The sequence below is a fragment of the Herpailurus yagouaroundi genome, unplaced genomic scaffold, assembly GCF_014898765.1.
Source record: "Herpailurus yagouaroundi ecotype Mexico unplaced genomic scaffold, PumYag 28, whole genome shotgun sequence".
Lineage (NCBI taxonomy): Eukaryota > Metazoa > Chordata > Mammalia > Carnivora > Felidae > Herpailurus > Herpailurus yagouaroundi.
Genome location: NW_024412376.1, coordinates 67,103,593 through 67,130,798, shown reverse-complemented (window position 1 = coordinate 67,130,798; position 27,206 = coordinate 67,103,593). Strand labels below are relative to the sequence as shown.

General features: G+C 39.1%; 1 protein-coding gene across 1 annotated transcript in view; it reads left to right on the top strand.

Moving 5' to 3' along the window:
* Positions 1-24,074, top strand: part of SYNPO2 (synaptopodin 2) — a 204,536-nt gene extending 180,462 nt beyond the window's left edge. Inside the window, exons 6-7 of the mRNA XM_040474990.1 lie at positions 11,643-11,647; positions 24,064-24,074. The gene's annotated coding sequence lies outside the window, so the exon portion shown is untranslated. The remainder of the gene's footprint in view (positions 1-11,642; positions 11,648-24,063) is intronic.
* The last annotated feature ends 3,132 nt before the right edge of the window (positions 24,075-27,206 follow it).

Sequence of the window (27,206 nt, the reverse complement as noted above, 5' to 3'; positions counted from 1 at the left end):
GTCTACATTACTATGAACTTTCAGAGGTAGAGATAGGATTCTCTCTAGCCTTTTCTTCAGCACCATCTTTTCTAGAAAAAAATATTTATTTAGACAAGTGAGCTATAGGTGAATTCTGCAGGGGTATGTCTTCACCACAGCATGTATTGGAAGGTAAAAATCCATCCTAAACTAGGGAAGGTACACTGCAGTGCCCCTACTCCCTCTTCCATGGAGCAACCGTTTTCAAAGCAGTATAGAAAACCAAAACGGAAGTTAGCAGAAGCTTTGCAGCACCTGAGGCTAATCTTTGACTATCAGGACTAACTTCATTTCAAGAGATTGACGTGGTAGTTGTTCCTGTTGATCTAGGAACAAGTTATTCATATCCCAGATTTCTGTCAGACTAGTACATAACACGGAGAAGAATAATATTTTTAAAATAAATAGAGGGGAGAGGATTGCATATTCTCCTATAACTTGGTATTATTTGGGCCTTTATGCCACTTAAATGTCTCTTTGTCCTTGATTTCGGATGATCTCTCTCCGATTTCCATCTACAGTGACTACAGCTCTGTTATTAACAATACAAAATGCCTGTAATTTCTTGAAGTTGATAACTACTAGAGGGCTGATAAGAGGAAAAAGAACCCTGGTTTTGTGATAGAACAGCCAAACTTCAATGCTCAGCTAAGCCAAGCCCCATGTCCAGCATGAACTTGAAAATAACCAAATAAGACGGCAGAGATTTCATGTCCTGTACTGTTCTCCAGTGGTGGTGTCTGAAAATCATTTTTAATGGAGACTCAACTGGTTCTTCCACAATATGTTTGCATAAGCAAAGTATCTGGGTTTCTCATCTTGCATAAAAAAGAAGACATTAAGAAAGAAACAAAAATGTACTGTCTAAGGTCTAAAATGTTATCATGTAAAAAATGTCCAGAGGTATGAACAAATTCTATATATATTTTGCCTGAGGAAGTTTCAAAATAATTTGTAACGTTTTTATTTCACTGTTACCCTGCTATAAAAGTATTCTTAAAACAAAGCACATTAAAATTGGTCCATTCCAAGATTTAAAGAAAAAAAAAAAAGAAGGGATATATATGTGGGGTGGGAATTTTAGCCCTAAGTATGAAACAAATATTTTTACTACCATGAAGACATTGATATTTATGGCACAAATATTTCCATAAAACATGTGCATTGCATCCACCTTCAGAAATCTCCCTTTAGGCATTAAATTCCCCTTTTCCCTCAGTTATTGTTATTTGAAGTAATCAGTGATAAAATTGGAGCTTTCATGAAGACATCAGAATTAAAATCAACAGGCAATGCTTGTTCTGATTTTTAATTTCTCTGACAAAGGGAAACATTAAATTTTATCAGTGTGAGCAGCCAGTAAGTTTAATAACATTGAATGGCATTTGTGTTCCTGTCTTGGCACAATGAATATACCTAGAATTGGATTTAAAGTGATAGCAATCTCAAAACCCCTCCCCAAGTGGAAAGCTAATATAAATAGGCTCACCGCAATCTAAGGCTTTTAGACTCTTTGCAGTTTAAGAATAAAGGCCTAGAAAGGAGACTGGTATATCCCAATCGGTGGACACTTAGTAATTTTTTGAGAAAGTACTACTTTTGACAGAGGCACATAAAGCCCTTCTATTGGCAGCTCCAGAAACTGCTGTCAAGGGGACATGGATTCATTCATCAATCAATCGCAATCCTTTATTATTTATCTTTATTTTTTATCATTGTTCCCTTCCCTACCCAATGTTTGATGTGGGAGATATTAGTGAATAAAATGTTTCCAGGGAACTGATAGTTCTAAAGGAGGGTCCAGTGTAAGGAGATCAGAACACTGATAGGATTATACAGAGTATCATGAGAATAGCAAAAATAATCCAACCTTACGTGTGGGAGGATCCTCACAGAAAGCTTTCTGGAAGAATTTATGGCACAGTTATATCTTAAGGCTGAGTAGAAGTAACTGCTAGAGGTGAGTACAGCCAAGAGCAAGATTGTACTCCAGACAGAGGGGGTATACTCCAGGCAGTTCTGTGTTATCCCCAGATGCTAAGGTGAGAATCAGAAAGCAGTGGGTTTTATCCTACAGGGAAGGTTCAAATTTTTTTTTTTTTTTTAAAGGCCAGTTAGTAGCTACTTTAGGTTAGAGAACCATATGTTTTCAACTCAACTCTGCAAAAGCAGCCTGGCCAATATGAAATAAGTGAGCATACCTTAATAAAATGTTAATTATGCACATTGGAATTGGAATTTCATATAATTTTCACACGTCATGAAATATTCTTAAAAATTTTTTCAAGTAGTTAAAAATGGGAAAACTATTTGTAATTCACTGTCTGTACAAAAATAGGTGTTAGGCCAAATTTAGCCCTTTGACCGCAGTTTGCTGATTCCTGCTCTAGGGCAACAATGGGGCACTACTAAAGGACTTTAAACAAGGAGTTGGCATGACCTAGCCTTCTTGGTAGGAAGTTTATTCTGGCAGCACTAAGGAAGATAGATTTGAGAGGGCAGGACAAGAGGAAAGTAGGACACAGAGCTGTCTGGTCTTCCCATGTGAAAAGGCAGGCACGGTCCGCCTGCTAGAACACTGTATAATAAATCGTTAACCCTAGTTTACCCCAAAGTGTCCCTTCCCTCCCCCATTACCACCTGCCCCTCTCTCTGTCACCATGCCTCCTCCTCCCACCCCCATCCCAAGCACACACCGTGGCTACCAGCTGGCCTCCTTCAAATTCTGCCAACAGAGCAGAGAATGGGGAACTTTGTCAAAAGAGTGACTCCCAGAAGCCCACTTCCCTAATTTCTGGGAAGGTGGTGATGGCTGAGTGAGTGCTAGGAAGACCCAACCTTCCTGCAAGCAATCAATATGTGCCACAGATGCAGTCGCAATCTTTGCCAACAGTTATTTTCTTGTTGACAGGAATAATAGTCTTTTTTATTTAATTTGCATTTGACAGATGAAGTGATGCCATCTCAGAAAACTGAAATGATTAGCTTCTTTTCCTGTAGCATAATTGAAAACTTTGTGCTTTGCTAAATAATCTATATTTCAAAGTATTTAAAATTAAACATGTGACAAAAATGTTTTGGAACGAAAAATTCTTTTCAAGAGATTAAGAACTAAAATCGGAATATCTTAGGGAGGTTTTCAAAATTCACTGTTCAGTGAAAAGGACCTCCAAAACAACCTCCAAAGCTGAAAGAGCCATAGGACTGAAGAAAAAGGCCAACAAATCCAGCTTGACAAGAAATGGTTTAGGAAGGAGACTTATGGACAGAGGTCTGTCTTATGTGGCTGCAAGACTAGTAGATGTCTTTAATCCCAGTAGATCTCAACAACCTCACCTCCCATAGGACCTGCTTTTATACCCCCAAAGGCTGGGGAGTATGTGCTGGTAGACCCCCTGGAAGAAGATGTTCGAGAATAGTTGCTTGTCATGGTCACATCTCCAGAGCACACCAAGGACATTATGCTCCAAGGATGTACTTAAGGGTATGATTAAACAAAAAGAATATGTGTGTGTTGGGTGGGGGGGGAGGAGAGGACTGTGTTCAGGAAGGCTTCATGTCATCAAGTACTCATCATGGCAGATTTGTCCAATATGGCATCAGTCTGGTTCACACACTCACAGATTATTAAAATTGGAAGGGGACCTAGTGACTGTGTAATGAAATACAGGAAGTATTTAAAAAGCCAAAATAGTGTCAGTTTTTTTTTTTCCTTCAAAGATGTGTTCTTTCTTCAAAGAACAGATTACAGAGCTTTTTAAACTAGATTTATGATGGCAGTATTATCCTACCATTGGTACAATGCCATTTCCAAACATTAATGTTGCTGTATTATCAATTTCACTTTAAGATCTGAAGACACTTGATGTTTATGGACCAATGTTATGTTGTTCCAGACAAGGCCCATGTCAACATCCCCTTTTCCTTCCTGTCTTACAGACAGAGGTGATGTCATTGGCAATTGACGGGATAGTTTTATGTGGCACTATATCATTATCTCCATTCTGAAATCCTTCCAAAAGGAAGAAACATAAAGCAAAGAAGAACATAGTAATGGAAGATGTATAATAACATGTACTTCTAAAAGAGCTAAGCAGAAAAGGCCAGAGTTGACTACAATAGCAACTCATTCTAACTAAAGCAGCTATGTAATCTGGAAATTGCCAGCCTATTGTATCCACACAAATAGTTCAAGCGCAAGAATGATGTAAAACCTTCCAACAGGATGATATGTGAAAAATTACGACAAACAGAAATTTGTAAGAATTTAATTATTGTTGATTTTCAAAAACAGAAAAAATATCAGAAAGAGTATCATAAAAACCAGACCATTCTGCCACATAATCTCATCTATTCTGACTTCATCATATATGTCACTCCAAATGAAACTTCCTGAATATAGCAAGGTGGAGATTTGCATGGGAGACTTAGTTTTGCTAATCCACTTTATAGAAATTATTACAAATCTTAGTTAAATAATTAAGGAAAAACTTAAGTAGAGATTTATTTCATATAATTTACCTGAACTGTTATTCTCATTTACTGCATTTATCCAATCACTCATCAAGAATGTACTATGTACTTCTTAGGTGTTAAGCATTCTATAGTAGTAAGAATGATGATGATGATGATGATGATGACAAGGGTGATGGTAATGACAGTGGTGATGGCCACTCTTTATAGGCACTAGCAATGTACCAAACCCTATACTAAATACTTCAACTCTATTGTTTCACTTAATCTTCCTAACTTTTTGCAGTTGGTGCTGTTATTATCTATTTTACATTACCTATTTTACAGATGAAGAAACTGAGACATAGACACATCAATAACTGTCAGAGTCCCACCACTAGAAATTGGTGGATCTGGAATTTGAATTGAATTGTTCTACAGTCCATTCTATATATACTCATCTATATGCACATGATAAAAAAGATGTAGACGACATGGTGTCTCCATGTTTGGGCAACTGGATAGATAAATTTATAACAAAAGAAACATTCTAAGGCATATAAGGGATCATCATGCTGAAAGGGACCATAGAGATTATCTAGTCCAAACGCTCATTTTATAGAAAGGAACTTTTGTCCTAGCTAGGACAAAATGGTCAATGTCACCCAATGGAGTGTGGAAGTACTTTACTTCTTGTGTTACTCCCCAAGTCTAGGTCCTCATCACCTGTCACCTGAATGATTAAAATAGCATCAGTCATGTCTCTCTCTGCCTCCAGTTCCATCTTTCTACTATCCTGATTATATTCCTAAAACTCATATCTCTAATGTTGAAATAAAGTCTTCAAAGTGCTATTCTCTTCCTTCTTCTTGACGTCCCAGCTTTGCCTTATCAGGCCTCAGTCTACCCTCCCAGCTCCACCTCCCACCACTATTCCAGTTGCTCAACGATCCATTTCCACAATCCTGCCGTTCTTGTTCCTTTCCTTATTTGTTCGAGCATACCCTTACCTTTGTCTAAATACCCTTCTTTCCTATCCTATAAACCTGTTCATCCCTCAAGAAGCAGCTCAGATATCACTCAAATAAGCATTTCATTCTCCAAATTACCAGTCACTCCCTCCTCTGCCTTTCCTTAATACTTCACTTACAGTCAATGTTAGAGACAATGACTTGCTCACCTTTTAGTCTAACACCTAGTACATTTAAAAATGAGGGACATTGACTGAGGAAAGGCAAGGATAAAAGCAGGAAGACCAACTAGCAAGCTCTCACAGAAGTCCAGGTAAACAGCGGTTAAAGTGGAGTCACTAGAGATGGAAGAAACACAGATTTTAATTCTATTTGGGAGATAGGCTTACCAGGTGGAAATATCTCGAATGTGGACAGTAAAAGAAAGGGAGGCATTACAGTTTATGTTTTAAATTTTATGGTTTGAACCATTGCATGATAGCATTATGTTTTACTGAGATGAAGAAAACTAAAGTGAAGATTTTAGGAGGGAAAATGAAAAGTTCCATATTTAGACATATTGAATGGATAGTAAGTATGGACATTCGAAGCTTTACTGTGGAAAACTGTTCTTAAAGTAAAAGAACCACCAGATGACAATAATAATAGCCAAGAGTGATTGGGATTGCTTAACATGTGCCAGACTTTGTTTACATGTTAAGTTATATAATCTCCACAATCACTCTATAAGGAAGTTACTGCTGTGACTGCCGTTTTATAGATAAGGAAAGTAAGGTACAGAATGGTCAAGTTACCTCCCCAAGATCTCGCATTTGTAAGTGGCAGATTAGGATTCAAATCCAGGCAGTCTGACTCCAGAGTCTGGCCTTTTATTCTCTGCATCAAAAAAGCCCTAATGACCCAGTGCCAGGAAATCCTACTTATTTCTCAATAAAACCAACAGGAAGCAAACACAGCTCTCCACACATTACATGACAGGATTGATTGACAGGATTGATTGACAGGATTGGTTTATTTATTTATTTATTTATTTATTTATACATTTTGGTATTTTGGTATTTTGTAGCATTTTTTAAAATTTATTTACTTTTCATTTACATCCAAGTTAGTTAGCACATAGTGCAATAATGTTTTCAGGAGTAGATTCCAGTGATTCATCCCCTATGTATAACACTCAGTGTTCATCCCAACAAGTGTCCTCCTTAATGCTCCTTACCCATTTATCCCATCTCCCCACCACAGCCACTCCAGCAACCCTCAGTTTGTTCTCTGTATTTAAGTCTCTTATGTTTCGTCCCCCTCCCTGTTTTTATATTCTTTTTGCTTCCCTTCCCTTATGTTCATCTATTTTGTATCTTAAATTCCTCATTTGAGTGAAGTCGTATGATATTTGTCTTTCTCTGACTAATTTCACTTAGTATAATACCCTCCAGTTCCATCCACATAGTGGCAAATGACAAGACTTCATTCTTTTTGATTGCCGAGTAATACTCCATTGTATATATATATATATATATATATATATATATATATACCACATTTTCTTTATCCATTCATCCACTGATGGACATTTGGGCTCTTTCTTTACTTTGGCTATTGTCAATAATATTGCTGTATACATTGGGGTGCATGTGCCTCTCACTTTTCTCCCTTGGATATATACCTAGTAGTGCAATTGTTGGTACATGACAGGATTTATTAAACCCTGATTTTAAGAAATGCCGGTTCTGTTGCTGAAGCACAAATAACTTTTCTTATCATGGATGGCATTATTGCTATCACATTATGTAGTAGGTCTAAGTAGCGAATAGCACTGACTTCTCCCAGGGGAATTAAGTGGCTCTCCATCTAGCTCTCTTGCCTGGAGGCAATCACCTGCAGCACCCACTTCCATCCACAGTTATCACTTCAGAAACTATTTACTGGCCATCTGTAGTGAGTCAGACACTGGAGTTAGCTTGGGACTACCTCTCTCCGACTAGAGAGGGAGACAAAAATCAACCGATCAGTTAATGCACCAATTAAAATAAACTACGATATGGGCTGGAGCACCCATTATATGAGTATAGACTTGAAAAGGGAAGCTTTTAACCAGGAAGCAGCTCAATATTTCTTAGCCAGAGAAGAGAAGAAGCTGGTAGAATACTTTGGAAAAGGCACAGGAGCATTTGTGCCATTTGACACAGGTAGCAGTTTTCCAAAACTTCCAAGGGGGCAAATACAGAAATGGCCTTTGCCTGTTGTGAATGTCAGTGCTCCAACCCTGGGCTGCCTGCTTTTGTCTCTCTGAAGGTTCTCTCCCAGTAATCCAATTGACAACCACCTAAATCATTACCACTTATACGGTGGTGACAGCTAATCCATATCCAAACCTGACTTTAATGATCTCTTTGGCCCCATCCCTGAGTCTATTTACTCATTGGATTTCACCACTTGAGTGATTCCAGAACACGGTGATTTAACACTTGCAGAAGAGACTTCACTCCCTCCCTTCTCAGAGTCTGCTCCCTCTCCTCACTCCCTGTTGCCACCACCCTCCCACCCATCCAACTGCTTAAAGCAGGACTGAAAGCATTGCCCTAGTTTTCTTCCTCACCCTAATCCTCATTCAACACATCTATCATCAAATTCTATGAATTTCCTCTTCATAGCCTCTCTTGTTACCTGCCTGATCCTGTGGCATCGCCACAGCATCTGATCAGGCCCTCATGACCTTTTACTTAGATGATTGCGGTAGGGTCCTAAGGTCTTGCTGCCTGCAGCCTCAATCGGTTCTTCATACAAGTGACGGAATAATAGTACAAAAATGCACATTGTCGTCTTGCCTTTGAAGCCATCTGTGGCTCCTCTGGTTCACAGGCTCAAGTCCAGGTGCCTGTGAACCCCCTCTAGTATTTCCTATTTCCCTGCCTTTCAGCCTTACCTCTTGCTAACAGTCCCTCTTCTTGCACTTCATACTCCATCCATAGCAAACTACTTACAATTCCTTCAACTCCTTATGTGGTTTCAAACCTCCACGCTTGGAATCACACTGCTCTCCCCTTGAAATGCCTTTCAACACCATCCCCACACCTTTCCTCATCTTTCTAGTCTCAATTCACAGATCGACCTGTCTCTGAAGCTTTTTGTGATCACTATGGCTCTGCCTCAAATAGAACTGACCTTTTCCTTCTTTCTGTTCCCACTGCTTTCAGAGCAGACCATTTCCACAGCACTTTTGTTAGGGTAATCCCATCACTCTGGCACAATACCTGCCTATCTGATTGTTTCTTGAACACAAACACAATTCATGGACCAGTACCTGTTACCCACCATGAGCAGTGCTGTGGCCAAATGTTGGAGACATGGAAAAGTCAAATAAAACAATCTTTGCCCTCATAACTTACTTATGGTCATAAAATAAAAATCTTCCAGTCCCAAAGCTCTCCCAGGATTTACACTGAAGCTAATACAGTTGTAGCTAGTTTAATGTAGTTTAAGGGACCTGATTTATAAAGCCTTCTTTTAAAGTCCTATGCTAATTTTTTTTTTTTTTTTTTAATTTCAGGTCATTTTTTTTCTTAAAGGAGGTCCTAAAGTTGCATGTATTTGAGTCTCCACCCAATCTGCAGCCATCCCTCGTTCCAGGACTTGGACCATTATCTGTAGTCAGGAATTTTTGTAAACAAAGCTTAAAGTCAATAGTGATTTGGAGAGGGTTGGTGGGAGGTGCCACAGGCTTCCTCCTGGGCTGGCCCTGACCCAGTGTTGAGTGGGAGTGACTCAATGCCTCCCCCTCAGAGTCCCCTGGAGTAAAGCAAGAGGGTGGCCGGCCTCTGACAGAGTCTCCTACAGTTGCCCTCCTCTCCTACCACCCACAACCCCTAAGAGAGGATTGAATTAGAAAACAAGGAAAGAAAAGAAAGATAACACACACTTCAAGAACAGCAGAATACCATGGTTCTGAGCTCCTAACAGAAAATGTATCACTCAGGTTTACTCCACGTTATCAGGTTTATAGGGATCCTGTGACGTGACTACAGTTTCAGAGTAAAGTATGTTTGTTGTGGTTGGGAAGTGAGGGGAAGAGGGAAGTTAGAGGCAAGAGAAAAAGAGAGGAAGGACATGTGACAAAGGCAAGGAACAGGACTAACGAGCTCCATTCTTGCTTGTGTCACTTGTGGCTTCCCTGAGCATGGAGAAAGGAATAATGGGCCGGATCTGTCACACACATTCCTTCTCTGTACCCCACCCCTCCTTGAGCATTTCCTTCAGAAGCAAGTCAGGCCCTGGCACAACAGCTCCATGTGGCAATAGGGGGAAAGAGGAATATACAGACTGGTAGTTGGGTGTGACGGATCTGAGTGCAATTCCTGGTCTGGCTTGAGCAGGATTCAGATTTCCAGGCCCAAGCACAGAGAAGCACAGACAAACCATCAGGCCACCACTGCTTTCATTCTGTAATTCATAAAACACTTTAATGTTTTTAAATGACACATAACTTACTGGTATGCTGAAATTACACTTATTTTTTTTTTTTTAGATTTCGTGGTTTTTACATTTTGGACATGCTGAATACAGCCTGACTTTCTCCCCTCCCTCTCTCCCTCCCTCCCTGATAATGTGTTTGTTTGGCCAATTCTAACACCACCCTGGCCCCTACTGATGGTGTGAACTTGGGAGAGTCCCTTACACTCTGGGTCTGGTTACTCATCTGTAAAGTTGGTATGTCATGTTCCTTTAATTCCTGAGTCTATTAGAGTTCTCTTTAATCTTTCAAAACAAAACAATTTAAAATACTTCTGCTCTGGCTTGTGTGTCCTAATGACTTCTACAGAGTACAGAATTTTAGCATGGATCAGAGAGGACATCCTGTGTATGCAATGATAGATCTGATTTTACTCATTCTACAAATATTTACTGAATACTTACCATTTAACAGCTGCTGAGTGTACAGTGATGAGCAAAGCAGATATAGGCCTTGTTTTGTCCAGTTTATTTCCAGCCTATTGAATACAGTCGTGGAGGCTGGGATCAGCCCAGGTGCCTGGTTTCCAGAAGCCGCCTCTTAATCACAATCTAGTATGGTGGTGAGGAACATGACTCTGTAGTCATATGACCTGGGTTCAAATCCCAGTTCTGTCACTTCCTTGCTTGGTAACCTTGAGCAAGTTTCTTAACGTCTCTGTCCTGCCATTTCCTTGTCTTTTTCATTTATTTATTTTTTTAAGGTTATTTCTTTTGAGAGAGAGAGAGAGAACACACGAGCACAAGCAGGGGAGGGGCAGAGAGACAGTCTCAAGCAGGCTCCTCAGTGTGAGGTGGGGCTAGAACCCACAAACTGTGAGATCATGATCTGGGCCAAAATCAAGAGTGAGACACTTAACCGTCCGAGCCACCCAGGCACCCCAGCTGTTTCCTTATCTTTAAAACCAGGTTCACAATAGCAAGTCTACGTGCCCAAGATGTATCTCCTGACATACCCGAGTTATTGGCATAACTATTATGACAGAGCTTGTGCAGCTGGTCAGGAGCAGAGACTGTGGGCTCAGAGAGACTGCTGCAAGCTTGCTCCACAGCTCATGCCTTGATTTTGGCCAAAGAGGGAAGGAAGATTCTCTCCCCTGTTTGTGTCTTACACTGGCATCTGGGTTAAGCCGTACTATCCTTTATTTTTTTTTATTTATTTATTTTTTTAATTTTTTTTTTCAACGTTTATTTATTTTTGGGACACAGAGAGACAGAGCATGAACGGGGGAGGGGCAGAGAGAGAGGGAGACACAGAATCGGAAACAGGCTCCAGGCTCCGAGCCATCAGCCCAGAGCCCGATGCGGGGCTCGAACTCACGGACTGCGAGACCGTGACCTGGCTGAAGTCGGACGCTTAACCGACTGCGCCACCCAGGCGCCCCAAGCCGTACTATCCTAATGTCATCCTGAGTTTTTAGAGAAAACAGCCTCTTTAGTTTTTACGCAAGGCGCATTCAATCTTCCCACCCTCTCCTCTAGGGTTGAAAAAGTATCCCTGGGGGCTTAAAATAGGAGAACATGTGTAAATGTAACCCAGATTTCATCTGTTTCCTTGTCCTTCTCTTTGAGTTCCCCAACATCCTTCTCCATCAAAAAAAAAAAAAAAAAAAAAATCAATAAATCCACTTCACAAAAAGTATTGCTGAAAACTGTGGACCTTAAACAAGATTTCAGGGGAAGAAAAGGGAGAGGGAGTTAACTGCACATATTCTACAGCTGACCACTTGAAAATTCCTCATAGACATTTTTCCATTTCTTGTCTCCAGAATCCCCTTTCCTTCTAGGTTACCAGCAGTGGTGCCCCTTCCAGCAGGGCCCAGCTTCATTGTGTTTGTCTTCCATTACCAGTACCCACCCTCCTTAGAAGATGGTGGAAGTTATAAACACCAACATTAACCAATGCCACCTCACATTCAAAGCACCCACTAGCCCATTACTACCAAAGCTTTGTCATTGGGTGAAATTCGTCTACTACTTGTTTCCATGTGGCAAAAGGGAGGAAGGTCCAGTCCTTTAGAATCAACCCTGCACTAAAGAGCACCTCTCCCTCTCAAGAAATAGCCCCCAGACAGGACAGCTTTCCTTCCACAAGATGTGACCTGAACACTAGTGGGGACCAAGCTGTAACCCATGTTGAGACAAAGATGCTGGGTAATAGGTTACATTTTCTTCCCATCTTATCCCTTCAAAGCAACCTTACAGTTTACAACTCAAAGTTGTGCCAAGTGCATTTAATTTTCACCATTGTCCTTCAGAGTTCAAACTTTTGTGATCATTCTTTCCCACATCCCACCCCCAACAAAACTGTCTGCTACCTACATGTTTTCTTTGACATCTCAACTTGACTTTACCTATCACTCAATGTATTTCATTACAATTTCCTATTTTGCATGGCCTGTAGTAGAATATAAGTTCTGTGAAAACAGGGGTTGGGGCTGTTGCATCCCCAGCACCCCATACAGTCCTTGACCCAATTAGGAGCTCAATGTGTATTTGTTGAATTAAGAAATGAATGAGCAACATAGACTTTATTGGCTGTCCTTTTTAGAAAGTAATACAGGTCATGCCAATGGAATAGAATAGAAACCCCAGAACTAGACCCACAAACGTATGGCCAACTCATCTTTGACAAAGCAGGAAAGAACATCCAATGGAAAAAAGACAGTCTCTTTAACAAATGGTGCTGGGAGAACTGGACAGCAACATGCAGAAGGTTGAAACTAGACCACTTTCTCACACCATTCACAAAAATCAACTCAAAATGGATCAAGGACCTGAATGTGAGACAGGAAACCATCAAAACCCTAGAGGAGAAAGCAGGAAAAGACCTCTCTGACCTCAGCCGTAGCAATCTCTTACTCGATACATCCCCAAAGGCAAGGGAATTAAAAGCAAAAGTGAATTACTGGGACCTTATGAAGATAAAAAGCTTCTGCACAGCAAAGGAAACCACCAACAAAACTAAAAGGCAACCAACGGAATGGGAAAAGATATTTGCAAGTGACATATCGGACAAAGGGCTAGTATCCAAAATCTATAAAGAGCTCACCAAACTCCACACCCGAAAAGCAAATAACCCAGTGAAGAAATGGGCAGAAAACATGAATAGACACTTCTCTAAAGAAGACATCCGGATGGCCAACAGGCACATGAAAAGATGTTCAGCGTCGCTCCTTATCAGGGAAATACAAATCAAAACCACACTCAGATATCACCTCACGCCAGTCAGAGTGGCCAAAATGAACAAATCAGGAGACTCTAGATGCTGGAGAGGATGTGGAGAAACGGGAACCCTCTTGCACTGTTGGTGGGAATGCAAATTGGTGCAGCCGCTCTGGAAAGCAGTGTGGAGGTTCCTCAGAAAATTAAAAATAGACCTACCCTATGACCCAGCAATAGCACTGCTAGGAATTTATCCAAGGGACACAGGAGTACTGATGCATAGGGGCACTTGTACCCCAATGTTCATAGCAGCACTCTCAACAATAGCCAAATTATGGAAAGAGCCTAAATGTCCATCAACTGATGAATGGATAAAGAAATTGTGGTTTATATACACTATGGAATACTACGTGGCAATGAGAAAAAAAGAAATATGGCCTTTTGTAGCAACGTGGATGGAACTGGAGAGTGTGATGCTAAGTGAAATAAGCCATACAGAAAAAGACAGATACCATATGGTTTCACTCTTATGTGGATCCTGAGAAACTGAACAGGAACCCATGGGGGAGGGGAAGGAAAAAAAAAAAAAAAAAGAGGTTAGAGTGGGAGAGAGCCAAAGCATAAGAGACTGTTGAGAACTGAGAGCAAACTGAGGGTTGATGGGGGGTGGGAGGGAGGAGAGGGTGGGTGATGGGTATTGAGAAGGGCACCTTTTGGGATGAGCACTGGGTGTTGTATGGAAACCAATTTGACAATAAATTTCATATATAAATAAAAAAAAAAAAGAATAATGTGATGAAAACAGGCAAAAAAAAAAAAAAGAAAGTAATACAGGTCATGGACATTGTAACCAATTTCAAATGTCAGAAAATTGGAATGCCAAATCTGTCAGTGCTAAGGATCCACTGTGCTTTATAAAAGTCAGTTAGGTGGGTGACTCAGTCAGTTAGGCGTCCACCTCTTGATTTCAGCTCAGGTCATGATCTCATGGTGGTTAGATCGAGTCCCAAGTTAGGCTCCATGCTGGCCAAGGAGCCTGCTTAAGATTCTCTCTCTCCCTCTGCCCCTCCCCTGCCTATGTGCACCCTCAATCAATCAATCAATCAATCAATAAAGTTCATTTAGGTCACGGTAACTTCAGAATTGTCTTCTTCCCAGTAACTCTGCCATGGACCCCTATGAGATGGCACTGTGGCTTTATTTCATTTTTCACTTGCTCTCTTCTTTCTCTTGTCCCTTCTAACCATAAAGCAAAAATCAAAACCCCCTACACACAAGCTCTGGAGGCCAGTGGACATGGGTGTGAAACTCACTTTCACCACTTACTAGCTATATGATCTTGAAAAATTAACGTCTTTCAGTTTCATTTTTCTTACTGTAAGAGGAGGATACCTGTACCAACATTATAGGACCATCAGAGAATTAAGTGGCACAACTAAGGCCTCATGGTTCACAGCAGAGCTTTGGTAAGTATGAAGCCTATTAAACCTCCCTACGCACCCCTTTCCCATAACTCACATTATTACTCTACCCTGGATGTTCAAAAGCCTCAAAATGCTCATCATTTGATGTTTCTGTACTTTTTGCAATTTGCAATTTGCCATTTATGATTCTCTGCTGCCTCATCCCCCATCCGAATATCCCCCATCCCCAGAGCTGCTTTTAAGACTTTTAAAAAAATCTTACCATTTCATTATGATACATTTAGGTATAGATATCATTTTATATATCCTGTTTGGGCTTCTTTAATTTTCCTGGTATCTGTTATCAGTTCTCAACCATTACCTTTTTGGAAACTGCTGCTGCCCCATTCTGTCTTCTCCTTCTGGGATGCTGATGAGATTTGTTTTGGATTAAGCCTCCATTATCCTCTCTTATCCTCATTAAGCTTCTCTTATCCTCTCCTTTTTACTTTCCTTCTTGTTTCCTCATTGAACTGATAATATCTTCAGTTCTAGAGTATTAATTCTCTTGTGAACTGTGCCTAACCCATAATTGAATTCATACATTTAATTCTTCATTTCACTATTATGTCTTATTTCTGTATGCTCTGGTTGATTTGATTCTGTTTTAATTGTGCTTGCTTCTTACTTATAATTTAAAAACTCTTCTTCTTTATTTCTTAAAATCTATAGTTCATACTTCTTTTAACATATGTGTCTATTAATTCCAAAATATTTTCAGACTTCTCTGTCTCTTGTCTGTTGGCTCTCACTCTTGGTATCTTGCTTCTTTACATGTAATTATCTATCCATCTATCTACATGTTTTGCTTTGCTTTTCTGAATGAGATGCTCCTGTCCCTTGGGCCTTTATCAATGGGGACTCTAAGGTGTGAAAGAGATTCCTACTTGTTTCTGTCAAGTGCCTTAGCACCACCAGTCTAAGATCACTGGACTTGGTTTCAGGCCCAGGGCACCTGGGTGGCTCCGTCAATTAAGCGTCCAACTCTTGATTTCAGCTCAGGTCATGATCTCACAGTTCGTGAGTTCGAGCCCCAGCGCAGAGACTGCTTGGTATTGTTCCTCTCCCTCTCTCTCTGCCACTCCTCTGCTCATATGCACGCATGTGTGCTCATATGTGCTCTCTCTCTCTCTCAAAATAAATAAACTGAAAAAAAAAAAAAAAGATTTTTCAGGTCCACTACTGGTAGTAGGAGTTCTGTCTTCACACACATATGAGGGTTAGTTTATGGTTAGAAATTCTCAGATTTTTTAAAATTCTGCTTATCATCAAGGTTTAATACAGATAGTTTTTCCTGAAATACCTAGGGAGGGGCAGTGTGCATGGTACACGCAGGTTTATTCTGATTCACCCTTCTAATTAGAGTATAGTCCTTTGCTGTCCCAGTTTTATGGAAGGGGTGTGTCTCTTACTAAGCTTCCCATGTTAGGCAAGCCCTGGGCTTCCTTTCCCATCCCCATAAAACTTCAGAGATACAAAAATTAACCCTCAAGTTCATCCAGGGCAGGAAAAACACTCAAAAGATGTACTTTGCTTACCTCTCTGGATTCATTCCCACCTTCATTTAATTCACAGCCTGATTATCCCAGCTTGTGAATACAATCAAAATTCTTTTTCAACCAACATTGTAAGTTGTTTTTAGCAACAGGCTCAGCCTGGGCACCCAAAACATCAGGTTGCCTCTCACAGTTTGTGCAGTCAACTTGATATTGAGTCAAGTTGCCTGATTGTCCTGCTTGGTGATCAGCCTAATAGAGTCACAGTGTTTAAATCATTATGCTGAGGTTTATATTTCAATGAATCAGTTGCATTGTCTTTCTCCACTCTTTTTGCCTTAAGCAATAAAAGATGGTTGTGGAAGAAACAGAGATAAAGAAGATACAGTTAACAAAGAAACTGAATTTTGGACCTCTTAAAGGAGTTCAAGCCAGGGTTAACACTGTTTTCATTGCCTTGCCCTGTTTAACATTCTGCTGAGTTGGCCTTCGCATTAGGAAAGTTGATTGTTTACAAATGTTTGAACATTTTCTCATTGACCCCATGGTTGGGTGTGCCTTGGAATAACAAAAGATGAATAAGTTAAATAAGTTAAATTTTATCCTCATTTTGAAGGAAATATTGAAAATAAAAAATAAAAAATGGAAGAAGGAATATGTCCCTAGATTCCAGCTTGTGAATTTTTTTGCCACAACACAAAGCCCTTCCCAGAGGCCCTAAAATAGAATGTGAGACTACTAATCTGGAAGGGAAGACAGGATCACCTAATTCAACCCTCTCCCATTCCTGATGAGGAAACCAAATCCCAGTGAAGTTATGTGACCTGTTTAACATCACACAATAGAAACTATTCCAGGACTGGGTCTCCTGATTCCTAGGAACTGATTTAACCTGATCACACTGTCATATACTATGTAGCTTCCTTTTCATCAGAAAATGATGAGCATGCTTAATAAACTTGGTAGATTTTATAGGTTCAGTTAATTTGAGTACCCAATAACAAATTTATGAAAAAGAAGAAAAACAATCTATTGGAACTCAAAAACAAAATGAAAAACAACAGTTTAAAAAAACCTTTCCATTGCATTGGTATAGGCTAATCTTTTTATTTTCCAGTATCTTAGTTGTCCTTACCAGCTTGGTAATTAGAAAGCTAGGATACATCAAAGTTACTTAGCAATGCCATTCTCATTAAATATAAAACTTTTATTATTTTATTTACATATGTTACATTTTGAAATAAACAGAAATTTATTTAGATATTTGGAAATAAATATCTTTCATCAGGCATCCCTGTCATTATCACAATTTATAAGACATATATTAAAGTATAACTAAGAAGCTAGAGCTATAGGTGAGGTTGAATGTGAACTGACAATCTGCCAGGAGTAAACCTCAGAACTCAAATAAATGAGGTCAGAGGTTGACACAGAGAGAAGGATCAGTATTCTCATCACTACTCATGACAAGACAGCAGCAAATCACCTTGACTGATGCACCATGAAAGTCTTTTGGGTATTAAAACCAAATCATAAGAGTGATCATGTCAGGACAGTTCTGATAGATTAGATTTGATGCATCCATTCATAACACATGAATAATTGTATATTGACAGTCATATTTTTACCTTTATCAGATGTTATGCAATTATGAATTTCTCTCTAAGGGAGAAATAACTTACACTTGGGATTATTTTTGGGCACATTAGCATTTTAACTTCCTGTTTCAAAAACACAACCCAAGATTCCAATAGATAACCTAGCCTCTTTGCTGCCAGGACATTCCAGTCTCCACAGGTTCACAGAATTTTTAGTCACCTAGGAGTAATCAGATCCAGCAAAGACTTTTGTTTGTTTTTTTTTTTTTTTGTTTTGTTTTGTTTTGTTTTAAGAATAGACATAGCAAGTTCACTTGCTTAGTACTGGTTTTCCTCCACATCTGCAAGAAATCAAAGTTAGTATGGAAAGTATCTCCGGCATGGATAAGTTGTGAAATCAAAAGAACTGCATGTGTCAGGAGTGTTTACTTTTTGGATAAAGTCTCATGAGCAAAAACTGAAGATAGAGTACACATAATGCACATTAATAACAAGGAAAGTGCTTAGTCAACAAAATAAAACAAGGATTACTCTACAGAAATTAAACTCCATAGGGGCACCTGGGTGGCTCAGTCAGTTAAGCGTCCGACTTCAGCTCAGGTCATGATCTCACAGTTCATGAGTTTGATCCCCGCATTAGGCTCTGTGATAACAACTTAGAGCCTGGAGCCTGCTTCAGATTCTGTGTCTCCCTGTCTCTCTGCCCCTCCCCAGCTTGCTCTCTGTCTCTCGAAAAATAAATTAAAAAAAAAAAAAAAGAAATTAAACTCCATAAAATATGGAGTAAAATAGTGGTAAATAATGCCAACATTTTTAGCAAAAAAATGTCAACATTATAAGCAAACATTACCAAGAGTATCCGGCAGTATGCTAGGTAACTATTTGTGAAGAATAGCTGTTAAAAAAGAAATATTATTTCTTAATGACAGAGTTTCTGCTCCCAAATGGACACAATGATATGGATGCTAGCAAAGAAACAATGGACACATTTTTAATACTATTGTCAAAAAAAAAAAAAGTCCCCCTAAGCAAACCTTTATTTCTAAAATTTGTTGATTTAGTTTTAGGATTTTTATTCCAAATGGAAATTTGATGAATATGAAGAAACAAATCAGAAGACAGAGTTTATGGAAAATGGAGAAGGATAATAAAAACAGAAGATTGAATCAGAGAGTGTGAAGGATAAGATGGTACCATAGAGGATCCGTCCATTCATTCCATCTTCAACAAATATTTATCGAGCCTCTGTTAAGTGCCAGGTATTTTTCTAGGCACCAGGATTAAGGCAGGGTATGAAACAAAATAGTTTCCTTTTGGGTTTTATATTCTACCACAGAGGTTGATCAACATTTTCTATAAAGGTCCAGATAATAAATATTTTAGGCCTTGCAGGTCTTACAGTCTCTGTCATGACCACTTAACTCTGCCATCGTATGTAGGAAAGCTGTCATAGAAAGACAAACAAGAGGCCATGGCTGCGTTCCACTAAAATTTTATTTGTTAAAACAGATGGCAGGCTGATTTGGCCCTCAAACCATAGTTTGCCAGTCTCTGTTCTAAGTGGAAGGAGACAAATAAATATATAATATCATTTCAGGTCATTATAAATGCCTTGAAGAAAAGTAAAGCAGGGTGAGGGGACAGAAGGTAATGATGTGGAGGAGCTGCTGTTTTAGACTGTTACAGAAAGTCTTTCTAATGACAAAAAGCAGACAACCTGAACGAAGTCATGCTGTCAGCCAGGATGGGATCCAGTGCACAAGTGGAGGGCTTGACTCTAAATAATTAGAGTGTGGACAATTTCTTGTAATAGGAAAGGAGGCAAAAATATAACGCTGCAGAAGCCGTAAGTTGGCCTTTGTGGTTGGGGGAATGTGGGTGTTTTTTCTGATCACTGATGGAAAGTGGTGAGTAGGGCCACACTAACCACATTGACACCAGCCACATGGCCCTTCTCTTATTTCTATTCTCTACTTGCTGAAGACAGTAAGTTCAATAAGTGTTATGGTCAAATAAGAAATCTACAGAAGGACATTTTATAGCATTTTTAAAGGAGCAGAAGTTGGGGAGGAGGCGGAAGTACATTCCAAGAATGACTCGTGGATGGTGCAACAGCTTTGAGAAATACTATAGGACCTGGACACAGGAATCAAAGGGTACATGTATCCTGGTGTGCAGTGAGTGTTACTACATAAAGAAGGTAGGAAGCAATCAGAAGAATCTTAGAAACACTATTAAAATTGTTAATTTTTTTAACCAGGAATTTTGTCGTTCCATGGGGAGCCTGCGTAGTTCTGTGAAAGAGGAAGCAAAAGGTTGATACTTAAGGAAAGTGAAACTGTCTAACAATGTCTCCTGTACTAAGAGACACCAACAGACACGCCTGCTGTTCCAGTCCAATTGGGGTCATCTCTGGCTTGCCTCATGAAAGACATCAAAGTAGAAGTCGACAAGGCAAATTTTATGTAATCAAAGCTCATGACGAAAATTGTGATAAAGAGGACTGCTATTCACAAAATGATAGTATAAGATTGGGATCAGACATAGAGAAAAATAAACTGGATAATTAAGGATGATCAATACATATGTAGAATTAATTTCTAAGCTTTAAAGCACTATGAATAAAATCTTATTTCATGGGAAATGAATTATAGAAATCACTCATGCCCAGACAACAGTGATACCTGTGTGAGTCAGAGCTAACAGTGCCTTTCCTGAAATATTACATCATACCAGGTAGATACCTAGTGAGTGCAAACTATGTTTCAAAATAAAAGGGCAATGGGTCATACTATCTCATTCTTTAATGCCTACTTACAGCTTGACTCAAGACTGCCTGAAGTTCAAAACCTTTGTTCTCCATGAGCAATCAACTCTTAAGGTAAAGTTTGTACAAAGAAATTAGCAAGTGACAAGGAATCTTCACTTGTAGATCTGACATCTCATAATACAACCATGAAGTTTATATGGCAACCATAAGAAATAAACCCTAATTTGAGTTGATGTCATCTCAGAGAGCAGCAATGGCAATCATACTCAAGGACAAGCCTCCTTGTCCTTCATGAAAAACCCATGGGTTTGAAGAAGGAACAATGGCAAAAAGGCAGATTGAGTTGACAGTGTATAATACTTACAACCAGGAAGTTCCTTGTTCTCTTTTGGAGAACTCTGTTGGAATCTTGAGTAAGTTACTTAAGTTTCAAACACTCAACTTCTTTTTAGCTAGAAACAATGGTCTAATACTAAGAAGTCCTAAAAATATGAGACAAGGACAATTTCTTATTTATGATTACCAGGAGTAAACATAAATAGGTTACTAATTCAAAAAAAAAAGAGGAAAGATCCATAAAGCAAAAGTAATTCACTCTTTATCAGAGTATCTCTACCACTAAGTTACAAATATGTGCTCTAGAAATGTTCTTTTTGAGCTATTTCAACACAGGCACTGCAATAGTTAATTCCAGAGTTAGGGTTCAGTTTTGTCCACACAAACAGGTTTTCAAATTGTGACACTTTGGGTGGGAATAACTGCCAGTGTCTTTTTTTTCAACAGTTATGCTTATGAATTTATGTCCTAATCTGCTAGTTTAATTAAAGAACTCTCACCAAATATAACAAGTTTGTAGCTTTAGTTCAGGAAGAATGCCCTCACGAGGATGAAGACTAATGATGAGGAAGAATTAGGGCTGCAGGCAGGTCTCCTTTCCAAAAGGTAGAATGTAAATTTTTAATTTTGTTTTATTATTTTTTATAAGCTCCTCAAAAAGGAAAGAGCATAACATAGGGGTTTAGTATGTAAATTTTAGACTCCAACAGACCTGGATTCCAGTTCTGGTTGTTGACTAGCTATAGGTGAGGGAAAGCTACTTAATTGTACAGTCCCAGACTTCTCCTTTGCAAAATGGGGGCAGCTGTGCCTAATCTGTGCATATTGCTGTGAAGGTTAAACAAGGAAAATACATGCATAAAAATTACATATATATAATATAAATATATACATGCAATTAATGCAGCATCTGATGCATAATTAAACTTGTTTTTTAAAGTATTTTTTAATGTTTATTTATTTTTGAGAGACAGAGACAGAGCAGGAACACGGGATGGGCAGAGAAAGAGGGAGACACAGAATCCTAAGTAGGCTCCAGGTTCCAAGCTGTTAGCACAGAGCCCGACACAGGGCTCAAACCCACTGACCATGAGATTATGACCTGAGCTGAAGGTGGATGCTTAAATGACTGAGCCACCCAGGTGCCTCAAACCTGGTTTTTATAAGTGAGAAAAACGTGGACCCATGTAACGTAGTAGTTGAGAGTAATAATTCTATTGTTGACTTTCCAACTACTCAGAATCTTTAACAAATTCTTTAGAAAGAAGTGATTTCTTAAATTCTTCAAAATCATCCACCAAGTTTAGAGTAGGTATCACACACAGTGTTTTGTCTGTCTTTGGGGAAAAAACATAAATTCTACACCAAATTCTATAAGCTTACCTCTATGCATTATTTCAGATCTCCCAAATATTAACATTTCCTTTATTCTGGAGAGATTATTTGTACATCAGACATCAAAATGTCAATCACTGTTCTGGCAAATCATATCTTGGAATGTAAGAGTTTAGCAAAGCAGAACTGCTATGGGAAAAATGGGAATTAAAAAAATAGAGGGACTAATTCTTTCCTTCTTTAACCTCAGATATAAATAATCAAGCCTTATACTTACATGGCACATTATGCTTTGTACAGTAAAAATACAACAAACGGCACTTGTAACAAACACAGTTTTCTGGGAGCCAATGGCATGCCTCCCTGCTCATCACATTTCCTAAGCCAGGACTTGAGAAATCAGGTGATTTGGCAATGAAAAATAAATCACATACATATTCATAGAAAGTCCATAAACCAGGGTGATGAGTAACTTGGAAACCCAAGCAAAGGTCTACTTCCCTTTTATTGTTTTTGTCTCTTGTTTCTATTGCCTTTTATTGCCTCTATTGATGGCAATAGAAGCTGTGAGTGTGGTAAGGAAAAAAGAGAGAGCTAAAACTGACTTGGCAGTGAATCCTGTCACACAGCATTGCAGGTCAGTGAGAACACAAGCAGAATTTGACTTGACCTTTTGAAAATCTTCACTGTAATCTTGGTCACTCTCTTAATTAAATTATGGATCTCAGGTTGGTTCTGTCTTTAATGTTCTTTATTGAATATTTATACTGAATCAGTATTTGCTGTCATTGTCATTGCTGTTGTGCCATTCAGTTCAATTAAAATGGCCGTATCTAAATGGCTAAGAACAACTAAGCAGAGATACTTTCTTGTCATAAAGGTATATCCAATGAATATATTAATTTGTGACTGCAGAGAGCATTATATGGCCCTTTTAAATGAATTTCTTCACCTCTTTGTTGAAATGAGTTAAAAAACTTACCAGTCAAGAGGAGTTATTATGAAGAATAATGAGTCTTGAAAAAATAATTTAATTTAGTGTCATATTTCTATGCCAAATTATAATTATTAAAGATATAGTTTATATTACTTATATATAATGCATGCATTATATGTATATAAATGCACATACTTTTTTCTTTTAAAAATATTTTATTTTATTATTTTTAAATATAATTTATTGTCAAATTGCCTTGCATACAACACCCAGTGCTCATCCCAACAAGTGCCCTCCTCAATGCCCATCACCCACATCACCGTCATTAACCCTCAGTTTGTTCTCTGTATTTAAGAGTCTCTTAAGGTTTGCCTCCCTCCATCTCTGTAACTTTTTCCCCCTTCCCTTCCCCCATGGTCTTCTGTTTAGTTTCTCAAGATCCACACATGAGTGAAAACATATGGTATCTGTCTTTCTCTGACTGACTTATTTCACTTAGCATAATACCCTCCAGTTCCATCCACGTTGCTGCAAATGGCAGGATTTCATTCTTTCTCATGGCCAAGTAGTATTCCATTGTATATATAAACCACATCTTCTTTATCCATTCATCAGTTGATGAACATTTAGGCTCTTTCCATAATTTGGCTATTGTTGAGAGCACTGCTACAAACTTTGGGGTACATGTGCCCCTATGCATCAGCACTCCTGTATCCCTTGGGTAAATTCCTAGCAGTGCTATTGCTGGGCCATAGGGTAGTTCTATTTTTAATTTTTTGAGGAAACTCCACACTGTTTTCCAGAGCAGCTGCACCAGTTTGCATTCCCACCAACAGGTAAATGCACACACTTTTTTAGTGTACATCTATGTTTATGTTATTTGAGAATAAAAATATGGGTCAAGGACTCCACGACATTCAAATAACTAAGATTTTCCTTAAAACAATTGCAATGGATCAGAGAAAAGATTTTAAAGGACATTGGAATATGCAATAGTAATATGTATAATTCAGAAGAGTGAAGAACAGCTTCCTGTCATTCAGGAAGAGTGGGCCATCTTATTCTAGTGAACACAATAAGCAAAGCCATAGTTACATGTTCTGCCTATAGTTCTAAAACTAGTTCTTCTGGAAGACCATCACAATCTATATTTGAAAAAAAAATCCTTAATATTTCCACTTCTTTGCCTTTTATTATTGGAAGGGGGGGAAATGGGTAGCAGAGAGTTCCAGGCAGTTCTAAATGTGCAGATCTGCACAACTTACTTTAGCCCAAAACTTAGCTTATCCTGAGTCCACCTAGCTGGTCAGCTTTGCTTACCAGGAATATCACTCTGGAATGTTCGGAAAGCATAAATCATAAAAGTCAAGAGAGAAAGCCAGAAACTTGCATCTGGCACAACTCATCTAGTATTGTCAGTATAAATGAACGTTAATTCCAGAAGGACCTGAGAACAGCAGAGTAGAGGCATGATGGATATTGTGATTTGGTGGAAATAGAATTGAGGTGGGAGTAAGAGAATCCATTTGAATTCTGGTTCTGCCTCTTTGTAGTTGCATGAGTCAGGGCGCTTGTTGGAAGTTGCAAAAATCCAACTAGAACTAGCTTAGTCAAAGGAAAGGGAGGTATTTATTGGCTCAGGAAACCACAAAGGGCAACAGGTTAAAAACACAGTTGTCATGAAGGAAAACTGGATCAGGGATATGAGTGCTTCTGGGTGCCTCTCGATCTATATGTCAGCTTCCTTCTCTTAGACCATCACTCTCAATGAGCCTACCATGGCACCTTTCAGTGGCTTCTTCCGGCTCCCATATGAACAGCTTCCCAGACAGAGAAGAGGAATCTCTCTCCACACCACCTCCCTAAGTTTCCTCCATCCTCTCCTCATCCAGGTGAAAGAAAGAAAGAAAGAAAGAGAGGAAAGATTCTAATTGTCTAGGCTCCTTTCATGCATTCGTGAGCTGGGTCAGTAGGGTTATTTTGAGTCCAGTTTAGGTCAACTGGCCACTCCAAGGTCAGTTAGTGTAGCCCAGATGACTGAGGTCACAAGATGAGGCAGCTCCCAGTCAGAACACACGTGGAGATGAGGTTGGAGAAGTAGTTTTCCACAAGAAAGAGCCTAGAACAGACATGATCTCTGCAAGCAAGGAAGCCCACATGACTTGGCTCTACCCCAGTGACTCCTGGGTCTTAGACCAAGCTCTTTAACCTCCTTACTTTCCTAAAGTATAATGCAGGTAAGATTATAATACTTAACTCACATAATTATTATGAGGAATTATTAAATTAGTATGTTAAAGTATCTTAAAAAACAAAATAATTTACAAATAAATATGTTTTCAGTTTTTCCCTCAAAAGCAGTAGATTTCTAATATCTATCAGGTTATTGGTAGCATGTACACCACATCTCATGTAAAAAAGACACAGTAGCAAGAAATAGGCCCAACAATTTAAAACATAAGCCTGAAGGAACAAAAGTTTATTTTATTTCATCAGAGAAATACAGCTGTTTCTGCTCTATAACCTAATATCTAAATTACAGATTGGTACAAAGAAATGTGTTTTTCTGTAAATGTAGCTGAACATGCATTTTGAATAAGAAAATAAATTTTCTTAGAACTCCTTGCTCCAAGCAAGGAATCCTTTTTTGGTACTGACTAATGTCACATGAGAGACAATACAAATTTCATGGTGCCTAAAAGGAAACCAAGGTAGAAATATTCAACAGCTCCCCTACCGTGCTTAGCAACGGTACTCAAGTGATGATACCCAGCATAAAATCCTTGCCTTCCACCCCAAATTTGGGACTTTCACCACATCTTCAATCAACTGATCCTAACTTAGTGCAATTTGACTTTGATATTTATACATATGTTACTTGGTAAAGTATGTAAGATAGCGAACTGATTCACAATTAATATGTATAAGGCCTCTCTGGACTAGGAGCTTCTGTTGGATTTTCCAGGCCTGAACAATGTTTCTCTGGTGGGAACGGTAAAGGAATTTATGGAAAGGGGTGAATTTCTGTGTCAGTTCTGCTTACTTCAGCCCACATGGACTCATCCTTAGAAAAATAAAATGATTCTGCCCCATCTTTGACATGCTATACACAAATCTCATTCCCTCTGGGAACATGTCTCTGAACTCTCAAGACTGGGTCACATGGCCCTCCACTGTGTCCTAGAGAACACTGTGCTTGTCCCTATATGATATATGTCTGTTTTAGTCCCAAAATGCCAAAAAATACAAATCAAACCAGTTTATACAAGAAAAGACTGCTTTCTTCAGTGATGTATATATCATCAGTGCCTAGTACAATATGCAGCAACTATTCACTCAACAAATATTTATTAAGCATCCACAACATGCTAGGTTTATTCTAGTAAGTATGAAGCTAATGCTTGAAACATGAATGAATAAGACCTCCATTCCCATTTGCAGGTGGGACTAAGAATCAATCTTGCACCATAAACCTGGGCTCTTCCATCCCCATCAAGTGACAGTTGTTTCCCTTAACCACCACTGTTTTTGTCCAGCCATTTAAACTAGGCTTCTCCTTAGTTTCCACTGGTTTCCCAAGTCTCTTGCAATGGCTAGAACTCTGCCCTGCACTTTGTTCACTCGGCAAGAAATGAGCTCCTGCTATTTCTAGCGCAAACTTTATGAGCTCTCTGAATCATGATGCACCTGCTCCTTTAACTTCAAACACAGCTACTGCCCATTCTCTACAGTGGCTATTTCAGTTCCATTATTCTTTTTTTCTTAATTTTTAAAAGTTTAGTTATTTATTGTGAGAGAGAGAAAGAGAGAGAGGGGGAGAGACAGATGGAGAGAGATTGAGCATGAGCAGGGGAGGGGCAGAAAGAGAGGGAGAGAGACAGAATCCCAACCAGGCTCTGCAATGTCAGCATGGAGCCCAGTGCAGGGCTCAAACATGTGAACAAAAATATCATGACCTGAGCTGAAACCAAGAGTTGGATGCTTAGCCAACTGAGCCACCCAGGTGCCCCTCAACTTCCATTATTCTTAAACCTCCTAGGTCTCCACTGCTACCTCCCTCTCTCCCAACAGATGACCTAAACTCTTATCTCACAGAGTGAATAGAACACATTTGATACAAACACCTGGAAATTTATATCTGCACATCTTCAAAATT